The sequence below is a fragment of the Saccostrea cucullata genome, unplaced genomic scaffold (genome assembly GCF_032062105.1).
Source record: "Saccostrea cucullata isolate Sc308-1 unplaced genomic scaffold, CSIRO_AGI_Scuc_v1 ctg6514, whole genome shotgun sequence".
NCBI lineage: Eukaryota > Metazoa > Mollusca > Bivalvia > Ostreida > Ostreidae > Saccostrea > Saccostrea cuccullata.
In genome coordinates this window covers 46,039-71,645 of record NW_026936841.1, presented here as the reverse complement: position 1 = coordinate 71,645, position 25,607 = coordinate 46,039, and the positions used below count along the sequence as shown (strand labels likewise).

Here is a 25,607-nt window from a genome sequence, read left to right as displayed (position 1 = left end):
TAATTGATCAGGGTATACTAGGAAAGGGCAATGGGTACGTGTACAGGTATATTAGGTTAGGTGTAATTGGTTTTATATTGATGATAAAAGGAACACTCTGTAACACGATTGATGAAGGCTTATTCTTTTAAATATCATAAATTTTTACCCATATTTTGTTTCCTAATTATAAGGGATCGTATTGTTAGTACTTGCTACCGTGAACATGAAGCAGTATAAGTCTCCATTGTCAATTTACTATGTACTATAGTAGACGCTTTCTAGGCTCCAATGTCATCGGACACATAGAACTTCAAGGTATATTAGAACAAGGTTACACGTAATAGGTATACACGTAAATGAGTAATTGTTCAGGGTATACTAGGAAAGGAGCAATGGGTAGGTGTCCCAGTATACTAGGCTAGGGGTAATTGGTTATATATGATAATAAAAAGACTTATTCTGAATCATCAATTGTACCCGTCCGTCATCAAGATTAATATACCACAAATGCAACGTAAATGTAATCCTCCGTACCTAAAATTGATTCAAAACTCGTGATTAAGAGTAAATATCTATCATTCTCTCTCTACAGCATAAACTGCATACATCTCTCTGTAACTTTCCAGCTTCAAAGACATGAACTACAGCCCGCTGCTATTCCTATATTGTACATCTTATGATATTCTACCCTGGCTTCAACAAACAACTACTACAACACGGACTTTATCCGCACTGTATTTTCCCCGCTTAAACTTATTCCAAATGTATTCTCCACTACAACTATATTACGTTGACATCGAGATGGTAAGTTGATAAAAATCGCAATAGTACTTTTTTCACCTGAAAAAAAAATCACAACATCCAACACTGTACCTGTCCCTATTGAAAACTGATAAATTGACTCTATGCACTACGACGCCCGTTCTATATATACTCAAAGACAGTATCCTGCAATATACTCGTACCGCTTCCACAGAAATCCTCATTTATTGTACCTGTCCTCCATCTGCTTTATTGGTTGTTTTTTTTTCTCCTGTTGATACATTGTACGTGTATTGATATACAATTTATACTTCCTCTACCGTTGTAGTCATTTATCTACTAAGGAACTACAGACACCATCGTTCCTATTACATATCTTCTCTGATATAATGAGTACACCACAAGCACCATTGTTTCTAAAAAAAAAACATTGATTTACCTTAGAAATCACATCCAATATAAAATCCCTTAATGATATACTTGATATCTCTTGTCCTAATTCATACACTCCATTTATAGTGATTGCTTGTCTGTACCTTAATTTTATATGCAGTCTTAAATCAACTGTATCTACCCTCCCACTACTCTTGTATTACCTTTACATTGGTATACTTCATATTCCTATATTTTATGTATTGAAATTCTACCCTGGCTTCAACAAAGCACTACTCTTTTCTTATTGTGTCGTATTACAATACGACAAGGACTTAATCCACATTAAGCTTAAACTTATTCCAAATGTATTTTCCACTATAGCTATTATACGTTGACATCGAGATGATAAGTTGATAAAAATGGCAATAATACTTCTGTCACCTTAAAAAAAATTCACAACATCCAACACTGTACCAGTTCCTATTGAAAACTGATAATTTAATTCTATGCACTACGATGCCCTCTTTATATACTCAAAGACAGTATCCTGCACTATACTCGTGCCGCCTCCACAGGAATTGTTATTTATTGTACCTGTCCTCCATCTGCATAAAAATTCATAGCCTTGCCATTCAAAACAAAACAGAGTGTTACACAAGATGAAAAGGCATTCCCAACAGTCTTTGTGGCACAGAAGGATAATAAATATTCATAAAAACTTCTGGCCAATCTCAAAAGCCTTGTAAATAGCTTGAATATAGGCAAGAGCCCTAAAATATCCATAAATTACCATTTGTAGTCACCAGCGGTAATTTTGAACTCCGGCGTTAATTGGTAACTTGTGGGTCTCCGGTCGGAGACAAAACTCGATTTTTGGATTTTTGGTAAAACTCGACGGTCAAAGAACGATAACTCCAAGTTACCATTTCCCGCTTGCAAATACAATATCACCAAAAATTGACCCCTTTTTTTGGATAGGAAATGACCCAAATCGTATAGAAAACACGACCCCAAAAAATGTTTTTGTTTGTTGGACTTAGTTTTTTTTCGGGGATACCAAATAGCGGAGTACCCCTGATTTCAGAAAACATATTAAACAGCACGCTAGACCAGATATTCGTCCAATTCCTTGGTTAGAACGATCAAAATAGTTACATAATATCATGCATAATTTCCAAAACCCTTCAGAAAGAGATTTGTTACCAAATACCGCACAAGATACCAAATACCGCACAAGTTACCAAATGCCCAGTTACCAATTCCCTTTGTTACTAAATACCGCGTTACAAAATACCGCTCCAAGTTACCAAATACCTCGCTCCAAAGTTACCAATTACCCACGAGTTACCAAATCCCGATTTCGGATGTTACCAAATACCGCATTCACGCTTGGGAAACCGCTGACAGGTTACCATTTACCGAAAAACCTATGGCCCCTAATCCTAACCCTAACCCTAACCCTTACCCTAACCCTAACCCTTACCCTTACCCTAACCCTAACCCTAACCCTAACCTCACCGTTTTCGTGCAATCGCCCGGAGAAAGAACTTTGCGCGGAAGGCAATTTTTACTCGTCTCCGAGCATAACCGGTTTTTAAAGCACTTGAACAGCTCTTACTAAGACCTCCTCAGCAACGTGCAGGTTGTTGCGATCTGGCCACTTTAACTTGTCCAAATCCCTGTTTCAAAGTTTTTAAGACTTTTGTACATTTTCCGCATGTTTAGTCATTCATATCTTTAGAGAGAGAACGCAGTTTTGCCAACTCTTTGCAGCTACCAAAAGTCCTTTGTAGGCTGTCTCAGTGACATAAGTGGGATGTGTCAATTGCATACCATTCTCGAGATCTGGGAGGTTGAAAATGGTCAAAAAATTCTCAATTTCTCAATTTCTAAACATAATCTTGGGTGTAAATAAGAGACAAATTTTCTCCCTTTTTCTGACACCTGGATTTTATGACTCGATTTCATGGTGTTGTTCGTTTTCTTGGCTTTCCAACGACACCAAACTCGTCTTCATCCGATAATGAATAAGAAAGTTATGAGCTTTGGAAAATTCCAGATTTTCCTTTACTTTTGCTTCTATCTGTGACTTTCACTTTCCAGTTTCATTTTGTTTGACCTAATTCCGGCATGACCTAATTCCGGCATCTTCGCTTTTAGCCCTATCCCTAACCCTAACCCTAACCCTAATCCTAACCCTAACCCTGATTTTCAGGGTTTATCCAGGGTTATCCCTATAAACTTCAAATCTGGTGTTCATATTCGGGTTGTAAGCTAAGTAGGTGATGCTTGATCGATGGAACTCTCAACCCTTCCAGAACCCGGAAGTTAAAGGTTCAACCCTGAGTTAACCCTGTTTTTTGGGTCTATTCGGGGTTATCCCTTTAAACTTCATATTTCATGTTCATATTCGGGTTGTGGGTTAAGGAGATGATGCTAAATTGAATGAACCCTCAACCCTTCCCAAACCCGGAAGTTAAAGGGTCAACCCTGAGTTAACCCTGATTTTCAGGGTTTATCCAGGGTTATCCCTTTAAACTTCATATCTGGAGGTCATATTCGGGTTGTAAGCTAAGTAGGTGATGGTTGATCGACTGAACCCTCCACTCTTCCCGAACACGGAAGGTAAAGGGTCAACCCTGGGTTTACCCTGATTTTTAGGGTCTATTCAGGGTTATCCCTGTAAACTTCATATTTCATGTCCATATTCGGGTTGTAGGTTAAGGAGATGATGCTAAATCGAATGAACCCTCAACCCTTCCCGAACCCGGAAGTTAAAGGGTCAACCCTGAGTTAACCCTGATTTTCAGGTTTTATGCAGGGTTATCCCTTTAAACTTCATATCTGGTGTTCATATTCGGGTTGTAAGCTAAGTAGGTGATGGTTGATCGATTGAACCCTCAACCCTTCCCAAACCCGGTAGTTAAAGGGTCAACCCTGAGTTAACCCTGATTTTTAGGGTCTATTCAGGGTTATCCCTTTAAACTTCATATTTCATGTTCATATTCGGAATATGGGTTAAGGAGATGATGCTAAATCGAATGAACCCTCAACCCTTCCCGAACCCGGAAGTTAAAGGGTCAACCCTGAGTTAACCCTGATTTTCAGGGTTTATCCAGGGTTATCCCTTTAAACTTCATATCTGGTGTTCATATTCGGGTTGTAAGCTAGGTAGGTGATCGTTGATCGATTGAACCCTCAACCCTTCCCGAACCCGGAAGTTTAAGGGTCAACCATGAGTTAACCCTGATTTTTAGGGTATTTGGTTTTCAGCTTTGCATAAAATGTGTATGTATATTATACTCTCATGAAAAGAATGAAAAGCACTGAATTAAAAGAACAGATAAACAGTCAAATGACACTCTTATATAATTTTATTGATGTTGAAAACCAAATTTTTTACAAAACATATCAAATGTACAAAGTATGTATCCAATTTGCATTCCTGTGTTTAAAGTCTTCGTAATTTTGACTCAAAGGCCCGAAATGTTCGGAAAGGAATGTTTGACTTCAAGCACTTTGATTTCAAGCGTTCATATTTCTCTGGAAAGTTTATCCCATCAAGACTTCGTACTTCATGTAAGAATTCAATTTCTTGGCTTGACCATGTACTTTGGGTAATTTTAGTTACCGGTCTACAAGTTGAAGTCCTCTTATGTCCTCTTATGTCCAATATCTTTATCAAATACAAGTGCATCATCGTCACCTATTTTCTTTGACATCTCTTCCATTCGCTCTCCTCTGGAACTAACTTCCGTATCCCTAGTTTCTTCTTCTCCTTTATTCTTCTTTTGCTCTCCCATTTCCAGGTCGACTTTATGTGGGACGGTAAAGTGCAAACGTTTCAAGTGTAGATTGCGAAACCTCAAATTGGTCAACTGTAGTTAAGATAATATTTCCAACGCGATCAATCGGTTCTTGTCCAAAGGAAGATCGATCGTGAGAGCAGCCAGCCTTTCATATTCTACATAAAAGCCCTGCATCAAGAAGGCAATGCAGCTGATATATGTCAATACCGTCACAGTTGGTTCCAACTCGAGTTTTTCTCTTTGGAGCCTGCGTAAACATATAGACACCCAAGGAAGTACCTTTGGAGTTTTTTTCAGCTTGTTTGGATAAACTAGTCCGCGTTTTTCCAGATCACCTCTAACTAGGTCAGACATCATTTGTTGCGTACTTTCTTGTATTTCGGTAGTCTGTTGATCAATGACAATGTTCCAAAAGTTTCCATGAAAAGACCAAGTCAGAATCATGTTTCCATGACGGTCATATGTACTCACTGCTGGAAAGTGTTTTAAGTTGAGCTCATGAAATCCAGCCTGTACAATATCCTCAACTGGAAGGGTGTTTTTCTCCAAAAGTCTGCAGAGGCTTGGAAATACTATCTGTGTTTCGGTTCTCCTCTTTGTTGTAAACAGTTTTATTAGCGATTTCAGAGTCACTGCACCAAATGTCTTAAACCTGGTTTTGTCAGATTTCACCTCTGCTAAGAAATCATCAAAGAGAACGTAAGTAGCAGCCTTTCCAGTTTCGTGTAAGTCGTGAAGCAATGCAACTACCAAATGTCTACCAATGACGCCATAGCTGGCATCCAAATGATCGTGCAAACCCACTGATCTTGCAATCATTTTACGGATCATTTCCGAGTTCGTCCATATTTCAAGTGGAGGGATGCTTCGACCGTTTTGCATGCAAGTTGAGTAGACGTCTAGCGGCAAGAAACCAAACTGGTCCGTGAAACTTCGACTCGGTCCCAAAGCTCCAGGTCCAAGATTAACTGAATATGTTGTACTCCTTGAACAGAGTGGTTTTCCCCAGAGCATTTTTTCATTGGCTAATTCTAATTGATAAGATTGCCAGGTGGTTAGCACATTTCCCGTTTTCTGAAAACCCTCCAACAATTCTCGAAGTTCTTTACACATCCACAAGCCCACATGTCTGATACAACTGAGTGTTTGGGGTGGCAAGGGAGCCAACAAAGGCACATTTTCCAGATTTGCTCTAAGTTTATTAGATCTATGAAGTCAAGAGCATGCAGATTTTCAGATAATGCGGTATCCTGCGCCACAACAAATTCTAGTCTACAAGCACTTTTTCTCATTAGCACCCAATTGCTCTCTAGAGTTGATATGTAATGTTCCGCGTCTCGGAGGAAAGCTTCTGCTGTCGGCCTTGGAAAACACATACCTCCACCAATGCAAGCCGACACTGGATGAAATCGACAATTGGGCTGACGGTGTGGAATATCGGCATAAAGTTGAACAAACTGTAACTGGTCTGGAAAGCGACAAACCTTTCGTAAACCATTCTTAATATCCATTGGCCTTCCATCTAGATTGCTCTGAAAATTTCCACAGTCTGTATGTGATAAACATGTGCTTAATACACCTCTTAAGCCGATTATTTCCTGCAAACCGGAGGTGGACCACAAGAGATCCACCTCACCATCCGTGGAAAGGTAGACAGCTACATGAACAGTTGGCCTACATATCTCTTCCCTATTAAAATCAGATAATGGTAGTCCATCCGTCATTTTTTCTCCAAAACGAAAACAAAATATTATTGACCTAAATCCTGTAAAAGAGATGTTGCTCAGAGGATTCTGTAAAGCAGAAAGTATTGTAGAACAGTCATCAGGTAACACGAACATTTTACGGACATCCCTGATATCGTTTTTCATAAGTGTTTTTGAAGCAATTCCATTCATGGCATAATCTGCTAGTATATCTTTGAATCTTGTTCTCAATGCAAGGAAAGTATTGAATGTTTGCTGTCTGATTATCTGTTTCGGAAAAGCTACAGAACCTTTCTTGTGTACGGGTATCATGGCTATCCAGCACTCCCATCCTCTTTCGTAAAACAATTGAAACCCTAAAGAGCTGCTGAAATTCATAAGCTCGCTTTTAGAATATTCTGTTAAATTGACATGTTTCTTTAAAGTGCTTCTAATCTCATGTAAACTGCCATTGTCATTCGGAAAGAGTGTTATATGTCTAACTGGCATTCGTATTCCATTTAAATTCTTCAGTTCAATAACACAACCATCAATTTCAAAAGTACACTGAAGCCAAAGATCTCTTTCTGCTTCGTCAACTGTCACGCTTCTTACGAATACCCGTTTATCTCTTTTTAAGAATAACATGGGTGACTCGCTCACAGGATAATACCTATTCGCTAAGTTTATGTTCTCCATCACAGTTTCCGCAAAAGTCTGCTCATCTTCCTCGGTATTCATCTTTAAATAAAAAAAAGTTCCAGTCATATTGATTCAATTTTATATACATTTAAATAAAGCTAACTTTACTTATCTAACATAATAGAAGGTCTCTTTCATCATTTATATTAAAATGGTACCCTTTGCAGAAGATGTAAAATCCAGAAAAAAAATTTATATGCTGAAAATTGTACTAACAATATTAAAAAATCCTACTTCACAATGTTGGAAAGCAAAAACATATATGCTCTCATACTCATTAAATAAAATAAATATGAATAAAGAGTAAAAAAAACTGTAGAAAACCAAAGTAAACCCATCGTATACCTGGGTTTCACAATAATATTCACCCTGTAGCACGGCCAAGTTTTCCCTGGGTTATACCCGGGTTTAACCTGGCTTAAACCCGTGTATATCTTGGGTAAAACTCGAGTTTATCCTGGGTTGAACCCAGGTATATCCTTGATTATACCTGGGTAATACCCGGGTATATCCTGGGTTTAACCCTTGATTATCCTGGGTTAAACCCGGGTATATCTTTTGTTAAACCCAGGTATATCCGGGTTAAACCCGGGTATACCCTGGGTTAAACCCGGGTTTACCTAGGGTATACCTAGAGTATACCCGAGTACACCGGTGTGCATACTCAGCATCATTTTATGTTTACTTAAATGTCCTTAATTTCATTCACTATGTTCTTATTGTGTAATTAAAAGGAATATATCCTAATTAACCATTGAAAATACACTTTAAATTACCAGGTACTATTGCAGAACACAAAAAATATGCATAAACTTTGTCCTCTTAAACACAAATAATTCATTATACTTCCGTAAATTTTTAATGCACAAATAAGGCAAGATTATGCATAACTTCCTTAAAAAAGATGTCGTTGCTTACTCAAACAATACATGATAATTAGCAAAAAATAAATCAAATGAAATATTACCTTACATCAAAAAATCACCGAATAAAAACACAACAGCATATAAACGTCCAAATCGAAAGAAATCCTGCAAGAAAACACCTACTTTCACAATGAAATGATTGACAATCACCTGATAAAATAGTCGAAGTCCCGCAATCCCGCAAACGCAACACGTCAAAATACCCTTACCCTAACCCTAACCCTAACCCATAACCCTAATCCCTAACCCCTAACCCCTAACCCCTAACCCTAACCCTAATTTCCGACTGTATTTCTTTGATAGGTGGATCCAGCAAAAAAAAATCCTAGGAGGTGGTGGATCAAATCGCAAGGGAAGAGGTCCGAGGCATAGCTTTAGTAATTTTACTATGTCAGTTTTAATGAATTTTAATTTTCCAGCGATCCGTATCCCTTTTCATCCTTGAATGCCTAACAACAATTTGTGCTAGAGTAATCCGAAATTTACCCAAGTTTTGGAATTGGCCTACTTTTCGATTTCTCTCTCTCTCTCTCTCTCTCTCTCTCTCTCTCTCTCTCCCTTTCTCTCTCTCTCTCTCTCTCTCGTATATATCTTGGGTGTCGGAAGCAATTTGAAAGGGGGGGGCTAAACCAACAAAAAAGCTAGAGCCCAATTTTCAATGCCTATATAACGTCTATTTTTGCAAAAAAAGTTGGGGGGGGGGGTCTAAGCCCCCCCCCCCCCCGGTTCCGACGCCTATGTATAATATATCTCCAAACTTTAACTATAGCATTTTAAAATATTGAGTGCTTTGGTTTTTATAAATATGTTTTATGTTTCAATCATAGGCCTGGGAACTGGGAGAGGAGGCTTACACAGATAGACATCATATTAAACATTGAGGCGTATGTTGAGCGACTTTAGCCCCCACTTTCAACAAAAATTGGTATATAAAGAAGTTCGATCCCCCCCTACGAAATAGGATTTTCGTGTTTGGACATATATACATTTATCCTTTTTTTGTTTTGCTTGTTAAGATTTTTCAGGTTCAATTTTTTTCTTTCACGTACCCCCCACCCCCTTCAACATGCTTTCGACGCCAATGTTACAAATTAAAATTAACCAGTATTACGTTATGACCCTAGACTCGAGAGTTTAAACTCCTTTCTAAAGACTTGATTATCATGGCTATAAGCTGCCATACATCAGTGTTTAAAAATAGTCCTTGTTACGTTTTAAAATAATTGTACTACTAAGAATTATAACTTGTACGTCTTTATTAGAGGTCTGAGGATGGGGAGAAACTTCAGTTACAGAAATGACTTTGCTATTGATAGCCCTTTTAAACAAACTTTTGGTCAGAAAAATACCTTATTGATTTATTGAAAAAAAAAATTGAAAACAGAGAAAAAGTCTTACACTTTTTGGCATATCATTCTGAGGCAATGGTGTGATCAAAACAAACCTTACCTTTTTGACTCTGTATAATCGTGTCATTTTCTTTTTAATTTAATTCTAACAAACTACCTAATGGAGCATAGATGAACATAACTTGAAATAGTTGTGAACAAAGTGTGAAACATTAAATTTGATTGAAATCGTCATTAAAATCAACAACTATCAGTACTTTCAGTACTTTGATTAGTAGAGGATATCGAGCCCGATGCTGTATAAGCGATAAATTTTATAAACAAAATCTGTTGCGCGAGCGCGCCGACGCACCGAATACAATTAGCCATTTGTATTATGGATGACCACAAATAATGACGAAAAAGTAGAAGCATATAATGAAAAGTAGTAACATATAATGAAAAGTAGTATAATGACAAAGTACCAGCATATATTGACAAAATACCATCATATAATGACAAAGTACCAGCATATAATGACAAAATACCATCATATAATGACAAAGTTCCATCACACTGCATGAAAAGTCGGGTTTAATTTTACCTTAAATGCGATTTAAATGCTGCGATTATTTAATGTTTAAATGCATAATATAACATATTGTGGGATCGTAAATGTTAGAAAATAATTAGCATTTAATACGAGTTTAATGAAAAATTAAAAGAACAAATTTAATAAAGTTTGGAAAATTGTAAACTTACTAATACGTTCGGATTTAAGTCTGCCGTAAACAAATATTATACCTCTAATATACAAAACGTATAATTATTATTAAACATGCCCATAAAATAAAGTTTTATGGTCATATTAAATTTGTTCGTTTAATAAAATTTAACGTAGATCTTTAACTCATTATTTTTTGTTAAATTCACACTTTACTTTATAATACTTCCAAAAATTAAGTTATATACGGAAAATTGTAAACTTACTAATACGTTCAAATTTTAATCTTTCATAAACTAATATTAAATCTCTTGTATTAGTATAGCGGCTTAGATCAAAATTTCAGCAAAATAGTTCACTCGTGGATACAAGCATGAAATTTGGTGCAAATGTCTATCTGATACTACTAAATCCAAAAACATCGTTGGCCACCGCGATTTCCGCCATTTTCAAGATGGCCGCCTCTAAAACAAAATGGCGACATTTTCAGGCAGTTTCGCCTCACATACATTCTCTTACAACCAAATTTATTATACTTTGGCAGCTTAAAAATACCTTAAAAGTTTTAAAAGACTATAAAATATTATATTATAACTTAAATGCTTTAAATATGAAGACAAAATGATTTTCTTATAATGCAAAATATCGTTTCCTATTGTAGAAATTAATGACATTTTAACAGTAGCATGAAGCCATTTTTTAAAAACTTGTAACAGGCGTTTTACAAAAAGCCTTGCAGGCTTCCCTCACTATCATAGGCCTGAATACCAAGTAAAATTTTGTATTTGAAACCCTCAATAAGTAAAATAATTTCTCAGGAAACATAAAATATCATTGAGTGAAACATTCCTCCAACGAACGTAAAATCTCAATAAATGAAATAATCCTTCTGAGAACATAAAATAGGACTGAGTGAAATACTTAGTATTCTTTCAAACAACCTTTAATTTTAATGAGTGAAATAATCCTTTAAGGAAGTCAACGTTGAAAAAAGGAAATAAATCAATGTTGTATTTATGACATAAAACAACAGGTAACCATTCGCTATCCAGTATCCATAAAGAAGAATGCCATGGACTGTGAAGTCAGCACCATCCTTTTAAAATCCAAGACAAACGTCTGTGATGGCTTGTAACCAGCAGATACGATAAGAATGACTGGAAATTTATGGTGAAGATAGATATGTTGTCAATATGTTCAATGGGTTGCATATTGAAATGGCAGCTTAAAAACTGCTTGATAATTTGTTAAAGGAAGTGGCTGGATGACAGCATTAATTCAAGCAGAAGTTGCATATTCTTGAACTGCTGAGTCTTTCCTAACATTTTTTATTCTTTCTAAAACAAGAAAAGATAGTCAAATTGACTGCCTGTTGTCTGTATGACTTGATAAAAAGGCAGACCAAAATGCAAAGGAACTCAATAATTGTGATGAAATTGAAAAAGATGATCTATTTTTCTTGGAGTTCAGAACAAGAAAAAAGAGTTCACAATTTAAATTTTGGTAAAGAATTCTGTTGGAACTCGTTTTCTTTCTTTTGTAAGGTCTTGCAGAGAATCAGATTTTAGGCTTTACAAAGAACACTGGTAATTGCCGTTGGTCACATTAAATATGTTCGATGGGTACCATTTCCCCTTTGGGTGCAATGTCAAATCACCCGGACATATGCTTAGTGATAAATGAAAAAGAGGAATTTACTTAGAAAAAATAATAGTTTTCAAACATTGCCATTGGTCAAACCATGAGCAGAACAATGCTATTGTAAAAGGTGATGGTTACATGTAACAGAAGATCCAGCTGCATTAGAGGTTGTAGCTTGTCCAGAAATCAGCTACTTTTTGAAGAGTTCACATGAATATGTTGATATGTTCACGAGAAGAAGGAAAACATCACGAAGAAACTCATGCTGCTCAAGAAAGTTTTTTTTTCACAAGTAAATCGGACTATGCCTACATGTATATCTTTGGAAATGGGAAATCCATTGAGGAAGAGTTGCTGGATCTTTATAGTTGTTGTCGAAACTGAAACTGCAGGATTTTTATAGTTGTTGTCGAAACTGAAACTGCAGGATGAAATATTAAAAAAAGGGATACATTGGGAAAGAACAATATCGGGTATTCCTTTTAAGAGTATGTGAATATGATAATCAAGGTCTCATGAACTTGTTCAGAAGGATAAAGTTCGCATATTTAATTCCAAATAAATTCTGATTCTTTAAAATCAAAGTTGGCAAATTTTGAAGATGACTATAGCAGTTTTTCTATGTTATTTATTTTCTGTCACAGTAGTCAATGCGATGTACAAGAACTTTCTGATCATGAAAACCAGGACACCTCTCTCTCTCTCTTTCACAAAATGTTTTTAATAACGTTTTAAATCTCAATTGATGCCTATTTTGGAAGTAGGAAAAGAGTTGCCAAATAATGTACTGACAGAAGATTAAGTCAGTTATATCATTGAAACAGCTTTTGTAATTGACAGTGCGTCATTAGTCAATTTAAAACAACATGAAAGTTTAACCAATATGCCAATGTCATTATCCTTCTGCACATTAATTCTCTTGTAAAAGGTAAATTGAGGGTAGACACTATCTTCCGTGTTCAGAAAGAGGATAATTTTAAGGCAGAAACTGAAAAGAAATGTGGCGTGGGTCTAGACGAAAAGTAACTGGGAACACTAGACCACCAAAGGTCATGGACCACTTTCCTTCAGTGTGACAAGAACAAAACTGAATTGGGGAGGGGGGGTTAGCAGACACAATTATAATCTCGATCACAGAGGCAACTATCATTGTAGTAAAGGGAAAAATGTCAGTATAGTATAAGCAAAGCTATAAATACCATCTTTATACCACTTTGTAACAATGAAGAAGCTGCACGACACCCGTATGTTCCTACACGCAAAACATGCTGCACCGGGTGGTAGCAGCGCAGATCAATCTACATGGTTAGTTCGGATACAGAATTTGTTGTGTAATCAGTAATGGATGACATTTTGAAAGGGCAAGGATTTGAGATGAATAACAATTTATGATGTTGTTAGATCACTGGAACCATATCAAATGCATTACAATTCTTTCATGCATTCACAGGTTGTGATACAGTGTCGGCCTTTGTCTGGAAAGGTAAAAGACAGCATGACAGGTCATGAATATGTTTGAGAACGCCAAAAAATATCCAAATCCAATTCTGAAGCACCCCTTGTGACAATTTGTCAAACCTTTAATCAATGCACTGGAAGAATTTGTTGTCATCATGTACAATCAGCAATGCGAATAGCGTTAATGACGCTCGCCTTGATCCCCTCCCTAAAGAGCTGCTCGAGTAGAGGATAATAGGAGAAGTGAATTCCAGGTTCGTAATTTATAGGGTCAGTCATGCAAGTGGCTAACTTTACCCTCATCTTCCAGTAAAGTTTGAGTAAAAAGAACGCGGATTTTGTGCCCCCACTCAGTACATTCTTGCCAGCAATTGCTGCATCATGTCAAGAACTACTAAAATGTTGTGTAATACAACTTCAACTGCTTCAGGTCCGGATTACCTTGCATTGCTTTATGCAGCTATACACGTTTCAGAAGATTAATTCAGTTATGTCCTTAAACAGCTTTTCTTTGCATTTAAGCGCATGCGCAGTGTATGTATATATAAAATGGAGCTCAAATTATATCATATACCAAGCTCCCTTTTATTATTTTAGAAAAAAATAAAAGTATTACCGAGGAAGGATAAAAATATTAGGAAAAATTATGAAAAAAGGCGCCATTTTGAAATAAGTGGCGGCCATCTTGAAAATGGCCGAAACTTGAATGGCCAACGACATTTCTTATTTCAGTAATAGTCAAAGAACCTTCATGCAAAATTTGGTGCTTGTATCCGCAAGTGAAATATTTTCCCCACTATTCGCTCCGCTATATATGTGATGAAAATGTACGGATTAAACCTTCCCATATCATTAAGATTTAAGGTTGTATTTGATGAAATTTGATATTATTATATTATTGCATAATATTTTTATTTTATATTTATTCCATCAATAATTTGTACCGTTTACAATTGTGGGGTTTTGGCAAGTATTTTACAATCATACACAAATCCATTTCTCATTCAATTTTATTAGATGTTATCTCAATAGCGTACAAACAATGAGTTCTAACAAAGTACAAGATATTTCAAATTTTTGCCTAAAAGTCAGAATTTAAAAGTTTACAATCATGATTGTACCTCAATTATAATGGAATAAATTTTTACATACTAGTTGTAAGTAATATACTGAAGTTATTAAAAATAATTTAATATAAGAATAGAATTGAATGTAAAATTCAAATCCGCAATAAATCAGAACACAACAGGTCAAAAATGTGGTCATTCTGGAGTCCAAAAGACTGCAAAATCTGACTGAAACTGCCCCTATTAAAACTGCTGTATGGGTTGTAAATGGCTTTTTAATTTCCCACAATAAATTATATCATACTTTGCATAAAAAGAATAAAAGTTGCCAATAAAAGTTGTCCATTCTTTTTACATGTACATTTAATAAGACACACTAAGCCACTGACAGAGAAGCCTCACTCGCCCACAAGCAACAGCAAAAGGATCGGTCAGAGACACCACCCTTCTCTTACTTGGGTATCAAGATCTGCAACTTACTGCCAGTAAATTTACGCTCTTTCAGACCACCCTTATATTGTTTCCCAAGTATTTCCACAATAGATGTCCATGCACTAATCATTCAAGTTCAACTTGTAAAATACTTAATGTTGACTATGAAAAATACAACACCCCAAAAAATCTTTTATATCATTTGGTTATGCCAATTCAAATTAAGAAAAAAGTATCACAATTACACAAAACAATAGCAGCTTAAATTTGCTTACAATACATGTAGCTCATTTCTGCTCCAATTGCTAGGTTTATTGCTTGATGATTGTAATTTAACACATCCTCATTAAATCAACTTTACATTGGAATGCAAGACATTTCAATAGTGATATTTTTAACTTTGCCTTAAAATATCAAGAATGAGCTCTGAAACATGCACATATAAAAGTCCTGTATAAACATATGTACAAGTATATTTAACAAATTTTTTAAGCCTGAATTACAATTCCATAACTCTTAAACTCTCTTACTTCAAATGGAAGGAAACAAATTAATATTTTACTCTTGCAATTCACCCCTTTTTTACTCAGAAATGTCTCTACCTCATCTGCTTAGTCTACTTTTTACATCTATGACTCACTAAACCACTGACAGAGAAGCCTCACTCGCCCACAAGCAACAGCAAAAGGATCGGTCAGAGACACCACCCTTCTCTTACTTGGGTTTCAAGATCTGCAACTTACTGCCAGCACAGCTCTTTCAGACTACCCTTGATTGTCTTATTTTTTCCCACAATAATGTCCATGCACTTATTATTTAAGTTAGACTTGTACATATATGTAATATATAAATCAAGATTAAAATGTATGTGATTGCAGATTACATAACAAACCAATAAATGTTTAAACAATAAAAACATAACAGTTTTAATCTGTAATCAAGCATCAGAAAAAACTTTCACTGTCAAAAATACATCACTAGGTATATTTTTCTTATCTAACATTGAATGTGTCAATTAAAGATAAGTAAAAAATGCATCACATTTGTGTAAAACAGTAACAACTTAGATATTTCATCTCTAATAGCCCATCTCTGTTCAATTACTACATCCAAAGGTTTGACTCTTTTAGATTCTTTATTTGTCCTAGTTCTTCTTATGCTCTGCCTTTTAGAGTGCTTTGATTTGAAAGTGGCACTTTTGGTGTCCTGTTCTTTGAAGACTTTATTTCTCACAGTCATCAGAACGCAACTTCAGTTTTCTAATTTCATAGATAGTATTATCTTTAGAATCATTTTTTGTACTATGAAGACGTAACCAATATTTAAAACTGCTTCTTTTTGCTTTTTCTTCTCTTCATGCCAAGAAGTTTTCAGCTCTGGAGAAGCACATCTAGCTCCTAATTTCTACAACAAACATAAAAATAAATACCCATTTGCCTATATATACATATTGTATGTGTGCTTCCAAATTTATGCAATTGCATATATTAAATAGTACACAAAATCTGAGTTGATTGTTAAATTATCAATTGACATAGAGGAAACACAGCTCAATTTTGCTTAATCATTTTTTTCAAGTCTGGGTAATAAAGACAGATAATTATCTATAATTATCTATAATTTCAGGACAGCAAGCTACAGATTTTGAAGCTAATGTTGTTATACATGTAAATTGGGGACTAATGATTTTTTCGCCATCTTTTTTTTTTGAAGCATTTTACCACTATGCTTACCTGCTTGACCTTGAACATGTTGAGGTGCCCTTTTCTCTGCTCCTCCACAATAATTCTTTCATTTAGTAGCAAGATACTAAGGATATGGTAAAAAGCTGTCACAAACAAAATGTGAAAAATTAATAACAGGTATGGCTCTCCGTAGAAAGAATATACAAAAAAAGAGAAAAAATATACAAACAGGGTATACTTATGACTAACATGACTAAAGCAAGAAGATAACATTTTACACAATGAAAAAAATTCTCTGTGTCATCTAGTTAAGTGAATTGCATTTAAAAAAACATATAATTATATGTATAGATCAAATCTATAGACGACAAAATATAATATGAAACATACATAATGTTACCGTAGTCCGAGCACATGGAATTTGAAGATTTACAAAGTTTACGAAAATGCAAAGAATAGCATGTACAGCATTTAACATATTAAGACACACGTATATATAGTTTCACAGCAGCAAGCTACAGATTTTGTGGAAGTACATGTAAATTGGGGACTGGTGACTTTTTGTCATCTTTTTTTTTAGCAATTTACCAATGTATTTACCTGCTTGACATTGAATATGCCGAGATGCGCAGCCCTTTTCTTCGTCTTCCTCCACAATATTTTATTTAATGTAGCAGAAAGATACTATGGATAAAAAAAATATGAAAAATTAAAAGCAGGTATGGCATCTCATAGAAAAAACATACAAACAGATGTATTTATGATTAGAGCAAGTAGATAACATTCATACAATAATAAAATCCTTAAACTTTGTGATCTAGTACATATTATGATATGTATTAGATTAAATTTAGAGAAGACAAAACATGATATAAAATGGATGTACATACTCGGAACGCATGGAATTTAAGAGTAAAAAAAAATGCAAAGGTTAGCAATCTACAGCATTTTTAAATGTTAAAACATGCAAGTTATTGGGATAATGAGCAAGTTATTTTAACATGAAGTAAAATATATTAACAACTTACACTGTAGAGAGCAGGTTTTTCAAGTGGACAGCAAATGCAAAGTTCCATTAAATGGTGGCAATCTCATACACAATAAGTCGTACAACAAATAATTAGTTCATACCTCATACTAGGTACCAAATATCTGGTCAAGTCACTTTCAGAAGGAAGGCTCAGCAAGTTCAATGTTGATCATTCCCATAGCTACTTCAAACTTTTCTGGCACAATTTCTGAAAGAAAAGATGTATCTTGCAGACAGACGAATACCAGACGCAGATCAAAAAACTCGCTCGGGTCTTAAAATGGCTCAGGTGAGCCAAGAAAAATTCATGTGATTTTATTGATCTTATCAGAAAATTTAAGAAATCTCACCTTTGTGTTAATCTTCATGCTGCTTTTGTCATTTCTTGTGAGCATTTGGATTCCTGTAAATAATGCATGCATAATTGTGCATCATAGAATATGATAGCTATTTTTAATAATTTGTGCTTAAGTATTTAACGTAAAAAAATTATGCATAGCTCAGAATCCATTGCTATTGTATTTTTAGGATAAGGAAAATAAGAACATAAACCTCGTCTTGTTTACTTGGTATATAGCATTTCAAGTTGTTGCAATATTTTTTATAGTCTTGACTCTTCGCTATGCTAAAAGATACAAGTTGATAAAAACATTGTTAGTTTATTTGTTTTAATTGAAAATTTGAGCTGCATGGTTCTCACCATTTTCACACGCTGTCTACATAGCCGGCGCTGTGGGGAATTCTTAGGCACAGTCCACACCGCAACTATTTAAATAATCAAAATAAGTGCTGAATATATTCTTGAGTATGCATTAAGAAATAAATAAATATTTTATTACATTGTACAACACACCCTGTAAATGCTGAACAGAGGAACACTTTAGTGACTAAAATTCTGAAACCAATCCCAAACGAGAAAATTCTGGTTAAAATCCATCTTTAAGAGAGATGATTAAAAGTGTTAAATAATTATTACAAAATTTAAATAGCGCTTGACCATACGTTTTTACTGCCAGGCATTTTATGTGTAGAGCCCAGACTAAGAACAGTAACATTATCAGTAGCAGAGGCAATTATTCATTCAAGGACACGTGATAAAATTTTGTACATTGTTCCTACCGCTAAACAGGGTCGTACTTTGACGGTACATGTAAATGTCTTCATCTTCTGTTAAAACAGAAACTCCATGCAAACTTAATCATGCTTCTTTTCGCGACACTCTCTTTCGCCCCTTCCTCCCCTACAGCATCATGATCAAGTTCAACATGGCTGCGTGGAACCCTCCAAAAAATTGAATTTCGGCGCGGTGTGTTGTGTTTAAATTAATTGCTTTTCGAGCCCGACTTCGATCCCGATGTAATTGTACTACAGTAGTAGTCGATAGCGAAAAAAACTAAGTTATATTCCACAGTTTTGAAAAATCTACATAAGGGTTAAATAAATAAATATGAGAAATGAATAAATTAAAATAAATAGGGTGCCTAAATATTTTTTTTTCATAAATGTTTCAACATAAGTTTACATTAGGTATAAAGAATTATTTATGACATATTCAAAATACCAAAAATGTACTTAAACTTTAAGTATAAGCATATTTACTTTTACATGTCGATATTCTAAAACGAAACGTATAATTTTCTCAATTAAACTTTATTATTCTCGACGTATTTTGCATTAAATACGATTATACTTATTTGAAAACTGTTCTTAATTTTATCACAATATATCTCATGTAAAATGTACCGTTATACATAAATTAAATTTAATACAAGAAATTTACTGGAGTAAACGAATTTATTAAATTATATTAAACGCGACTTTTCATGCAGTGTCATATAAAGACAAAATACCATCATATAAAGACAAAATACCATCATATAATGACAAAATACCATCATATAATGACAAAATACCATCATATCATGACAAAATACCATTATATAATGACAATACACCATCATATAATGACAAAGTACCAGCATATAATGACAAAATACCGTCATATAATGACAAAATACCATCATATAAAGACAAAATACCATCATATAATGACAAAATACTATCATATAATGACAAAATACTATCATATAATGACAAAATACCATCATATAATGACAAAATACCATCATTTTATGACAAAATACCATCATATAATGACAAAGTACCAGCATATAATGACAAAATACCATCATATAATGACAAAGTACCAGCATATAATGAAAGTTCTCCACATAAGGCAGCGTTCCATAGCAAAACATGTTATTCCATTGTTTGATTATCTGACCATACGGTGAGGTGCAGAGAGGCATGACTGAGTATGACTACTTCAAATTGTGCTGAATAATTACCGACCTATTATCGTGTTAAACGGAAATGGACTCCTTTGTCATTTCATTCAAGGAGTAACTGTTCTAACTGTCAAACATAACCCAAAAACTTTCAGAACTTTGATTGCAATTGCGCAGAAAAAGACATTTTTTCAAGAGGATTTTTTCATGAGTTGTTTTCAAATAAGCACACACCCCCAAATAGTCATTTAACCCCCGTTTGGTGGTCAATCGCCCATATCGGAGTCTTAATTTACCTACCAAATGGTGGTCTTTTTTATTCAAATCCAATTTTTATTAAAATAAAGCAAAAGCGCATTTACTTAGGCATTGGGGAATTTTAATTTACATATTCCTCGCACATTTAATACAATTTAATCAATTTTCCATGTGGAATTTCCTTGGAACTTCGTAAAAACGACACCCACATTTGTTCGTGACGGCCGAACTATTTGCTCAAGCAATACAAAAAAATAAGTTGTTGTGTATAGTTCGGTAAAAAATATATTTAGATAAGAGGTGTTAGTCTAGAGAAGTAACTTTTCAAACGATTTGTCGATCTGATTCTATATAAATCTGTATAAAATCCCGTTAAACACGAGCTCCTCGTATCTTATTCGTATGGTGGGCACTTATTAGCACTATAATATTCATTTTTCCTACATTTGAATGTAACATTTATTTTTTACTTTCTTTAAGAATGAAGTTACGATTTCTATACCACCCTTTGTGGATTAGTATACATATCTATGAAGTATCTACCATATTTATTAAACATTTCTAAATAAAAGATTTACAAAGTGACATTTGCAATTTTTCTTGTTTTTATTCCAAGATTATAATTTCCGAGCGATTATTTTATCATGAATTCACTGCGTATCGTATTTTTGTAAAAATTAAAGCCATTGCATACGAAATAAACAAAATACAAGCGAATTCTTACCCTTCCTCTTATTTTACTTTTTGAAAATTAACACTAATGAGCCTCCGTGGTTAAATCAGTCTTTTGACCCAAGTTCGGAAAAGATCGTCATTTTTAATTGGTTAAGATAATTGATTGGTTGCCCGGATGACAGAAATATTTAGTGATAAACACGATTGATAGGTGCAACTACGGGCGAGATGGAGGGACTTTTTCTTCTTAAGTTAAATCTCAGAAACGTTACACTTGTTTACATAGGTGACGATTTTGTCAAATATTTGAACGAGACTGCGCAAAAAAGTCCGGGTTGAAATTCTTATTTTTTGGTTCAAAGATCACTGCATCAAAATGATATTGTCTGCACGCCCTGAGAAAAATGCTTTTTAATAAAAATAGATCAATTTGGTAGCTAAATAAAGCTTCCTCAGGTAGGTTAATAAAGCTATGTAGGTAAACCCATCAAGCTACGTAGCTAAATCTAGTGATTGTACCAGACCTATATGAAAACTTGTCTTCAGGTGATATTCTTTTTCCAAAACAAGTGATCATTTGTTTGAAATTTGGAATACTATGTAGAGATAACATTTTATTCCCTTATATTGTAGTAGAATTCATTTGAAGTGTTATTAGTAGTGAGGAAACTTCACTCATGCTACCAGGAACGGTCCAGGTAGCCATCTTGGGGATGACACTAATAAACGAAAAAAGCTGGGTTACCAATCTGCCAGAGATGTGGTTGGCCTGCAGAATTGGTTACAAATAAAAGTTACCAATAGTAAACATTGGTACCAATGTTTTGCCATTGGTAAATTACACCACCAATATCAACCAATGGGAGACTTTTGAACGCACCCAAATGTTTGAAAGCAAAAAAATATATGCTCTCATAATCATTTAGTAAAATAAATATAATTTTTTTCTCAGAGTAAAATCCTGTAGAGTCAAAAGTAAAACCATGATATACCAGGGTTTCGCAATAAGGTACACCTTGTAGCTTGACCAAGTTTTCCCTGGGTTAAACCCGTATATATCCTGGGTTAAACTTGGATATATCTTGGGTTAAACCCGGGTATATCTTGGGTTAAACCTGGGTATATCCTGGGTTATACCTGGGTTATACACGTGTTTACCATGGTTTATACCCGGGTTTATCCTGGGTTAAACACAGGTATATCTTGGGCTAAACCCGGGTATATCTTTGATTAAACCCGGGTATATCCTGGGTTATACCCGTGTATACCCTGTTTTATACCCTGGTATACCCTAGGTTAAATCCGGGTTTATCCCGGGTTAACCCGGGTATACTGTAGGGTATGAATAGGTATACCCTGAAAAATACCAAGGTATACCCTGGTATACCCAAGGGTATACTCGGGTTCACTGTTGTGCATTATCAGCATCATTATAAGTTTACTTTTTTTACCTTAATCTCAATCAATATGTTCTAATTGTGTACTTAAAAGGAATATCCTAATTAATCATTGAAAATACACTTTAAACAAGATGCTGTCATGAGACAGTAATACCCGCACTAAGGTGCTTGCCTCTAAATGCACACTCCTTCAAATTGGGCTTTACCAAGGAAAAAAGTCTATATAATTCAATAATTTACATAATACATGTATTCATCAAATCGAGCATATAATGTGACCATGTGACCCATAAGCCTCTTATAGGTATTTCATATTCTTCATTAATTACCAGTCTGAAATTAAACAACATAATTTAAATAATGATGTAAATTAGATTTGTTTAAGGGGGGATATAAATTGTTTGACCAATAATTGGAACTTTTAATTATATCTATTTTCTCATAAAGACCAACAACAAATAATATTATTCAAACTAGTGTAAAACGCTTTTGGTGAATTTTTCAAAATGTGGAAACTTTAGACAGAAACTCCTGCCATATACCCAATCAATTTTGTCAACCCCCACCCCTCTCCCATCAACACACACACAAACACACCCTATTTGCCTGTTTTTGGAAATATGCCTAGATGGCAAAGTTAAGATAAAACACCTTTTTAAATGATAATTTTAAAAATGTTCTTGTAATATACATGTATCTGAACACCTGCATCACAGTGGGCTTGCGTCACGTACTCAACTTAGTACTAGTTTTACCATTATCGTTTTTAGATTGCACTGCACGTGCAGTGTGGTGTACACATCATTGCATGTATATCTGACGGAATTATTTCATATTGTGTTTTAATTGGATTATATTTCATAAAGTTGGAAGAACCTATCACAGTCGGTAAGTACAAGTTTTGATATAGATTTGGGTAAAATTGTCTGAAATGGAAATGGTTAGGTTAAAGTTTAAAGGATCAAATGTCATTGGATGCTACAATAGACGAATTTCACATTCAGAAGAGTTATCCCCTGTCGTCGACGGTACATTCAGTAACAAGATCCAGAATTTTTTCTGAGAGAGATTTCCAGACCAGAATTTCCAGAGAAGGAAAAAAAGAAGTTATGATGGAGTCTGTTTTCTAGGATGGAGGGCATCCAGAGTCATTTTCATTTGCTTCAGTACAGTGTATATATTATCGTCCTGCAAATTCCGGGGGGGGGGGGGGCTCCCAATCCACTCCCTGTCCCTGTAATGACAAATGATCATGCGACTCCTAAATAGTAGGAAACTTTTTCCATTGACTAATTGTATAAATAATTTTGTTTCTTGTTTTATGTTATGTAAATTTTATGGTTTAAAGGTTATGAACCACTGGAGGTCATCCCCACTCTCCTAATGAACTGCATTAAAACAAATAAAAGTGCATCATTGATATTAAATAAGATTGCTTGGCATTTTATTCATGAATTTTTGTCAACCTATCCTCCTAGAATTAGGGATGAAAATCATTCAAGGAGATGGACCTCATTTAACTATTTGTATATTATTTTTTTTTTAATGTTTAATGTAAAAACAAGTAGTATATTTTGCATACATGAACAAACAGGGGTCTGGGAAGGACGGGGGGAAGGAAGGAGTTGAAATCTCTTTACATCTTAATGAAAACTCCTAAAATAAATTTTGACCTCAAATCTGCCTTGTCCTAATTATTTTTCAAGTGGTGTTGTCTCCATATGAGTGAAAAATTACTGAGAGGGATGTTTAACAACAAACGAACAAACAAATGACATAAAAAAACACAGCAGAGGCATTATTTTCCCCCGTTTTCGGGAAAGGGAAGGGACATTAAATCTCATTTGTCTGTCAGTTTGTGCATCTTATTGACAGTATGTGCATCTGTCACAATGAATTTAACTTTGGTCATAAATTGTGAATAATCAGAGAAAGGGCTTTCATATTTCACATGTACATTATCACAAAACTTTCTAAATATACTATGATTTTTTTACCCAAGTGAGACCTTGACCTTAAAGTGTTACCTACTTTCCAAAAAATAACATTAATTTAAATTGATTATTTTGAAAGAGAAAAGATAAGGCATTCAAATTATACATGTATATTACATGTGAAATGACTTTGTTAAATATATCATGACATTTGACTCTGTGACCTTGACCTAGAAGTTTAACCTACTTTTCAAATGTATTATATTTCCTTATAACTTTAATATTTGACGGGCCAAAATCAAAATTCCTAAACCTTACTGCACATCTACATTACACCACTAACCATCTCCCAAAAGATGATTAGGCTACTGTGTAAAATGTAAGAGGAGTTCAGAGAAGACTGGGCTTTTTGCATTAAAAAGTCATTTTTGACCCCCATTTGACCCCCCCCCCCCCAGGGCAAAATCAAAATTTTGAAACCTTAATGAACATCTACATGATACCACCAACCATCTCCCAAAAGGATGTTTAGGCTCCTGTGTACAATGTAGGCGGAGTTCAGGGAAGAACTGTGTGACAGACGGACGGACAGAGGGACGGACGGACGGACATGAGTAACAACAATATACCTGAATTTTCTTTAGAAAGTGCGAGTATAATTACTATTGTTGAACACAAAAAATATACATAAACTTTATTCTCTTAAACACAAATAAATCATTATACTTCAGTATATTTTAAATGCAAAAATAAGGCAATGTTATGCATTACTTCCATAAAAAAAATTTCGTTGCTTATTCAAAGAATACATCATAATTAGCAATTTAAAAAAATCAAATAAATATTACCTTCGATGAAGAAAATCACCCATTAAAAAAACAACAGTATATAAACGTCCAAATCGAAAGAAATCCTGCAACGAAACACGTACTTTCACAATGAAATGATTTACAATCACCTTATAAAATAGGCGGAGTTCCGCATTCCCGCACCCGCATCACGTCAAAGTGCCTATACCCTAACCCTAACACAAACTCTAACCCTGTTTTCAGCTCTATCCCTTACCCTAACCCCCACTAACCCTTACCCCCATTAACCTAATCCCCGGTAACCCTAACCCTGAATTTAACCCCTGCAAACACTTTTCGTTTTTTGCTCATATCTTTTGACTGACTGCTCCGATGTCAACGTTCTTGGTGTCTTTGGAAAGATCCTGAAAAGCTCCTTACCTTCGCGTCAGGATATTATCAGTCCAGAGAGCAGAAAGTTGAATAACAAGTGATATTCTCAAAAGGCTTGCAAACGGCAGAAATTTTTTTTTATTTCGTAACGGTTCTTGGGCTTGTCAGAGAGCTCTTGACACGGTTTCTAAAATGCCGTAAAGGGTAAAAAGATCAAGCCATTTTTGAGGCTTTTTAGAGCAAATATTGCCCAGGTGTATCCACG

At 34.9% G+C, this 25,607-nt stretch overlaps 1 long non-coding RNA gene and 1 pseudogene across 1 annotated transcript; both read right to left on the bottom strand.

The window, feature by feature from the left end:
• Positions 1-4,570: 4,570 nt before the first annotated feature.
• Positions 4,571-7,123, bottom strand: LOC134246701 (uncharacterized; annotated as a pseudogene).
• Positions 7,124-17,724: 10,601 nt separating this feature from the next.
• Positions 17,725-18,486, bottom strand: LOC134246702 (uncharacterized). Its single transcript, XR_009987682.1, has 3 exons — positions 18,307-18,486; positions 17,957-18,009; positions 17,725-17,814 (listed from the first exon to the last, which is right to left on the bottom strand). It is a non-coding gene; the product is annotated as an uncharacterized LOC134246702 (long non-coding RNA).
• Positions 18,487-25,607: the final 7,121 nt, after the last annotated feature.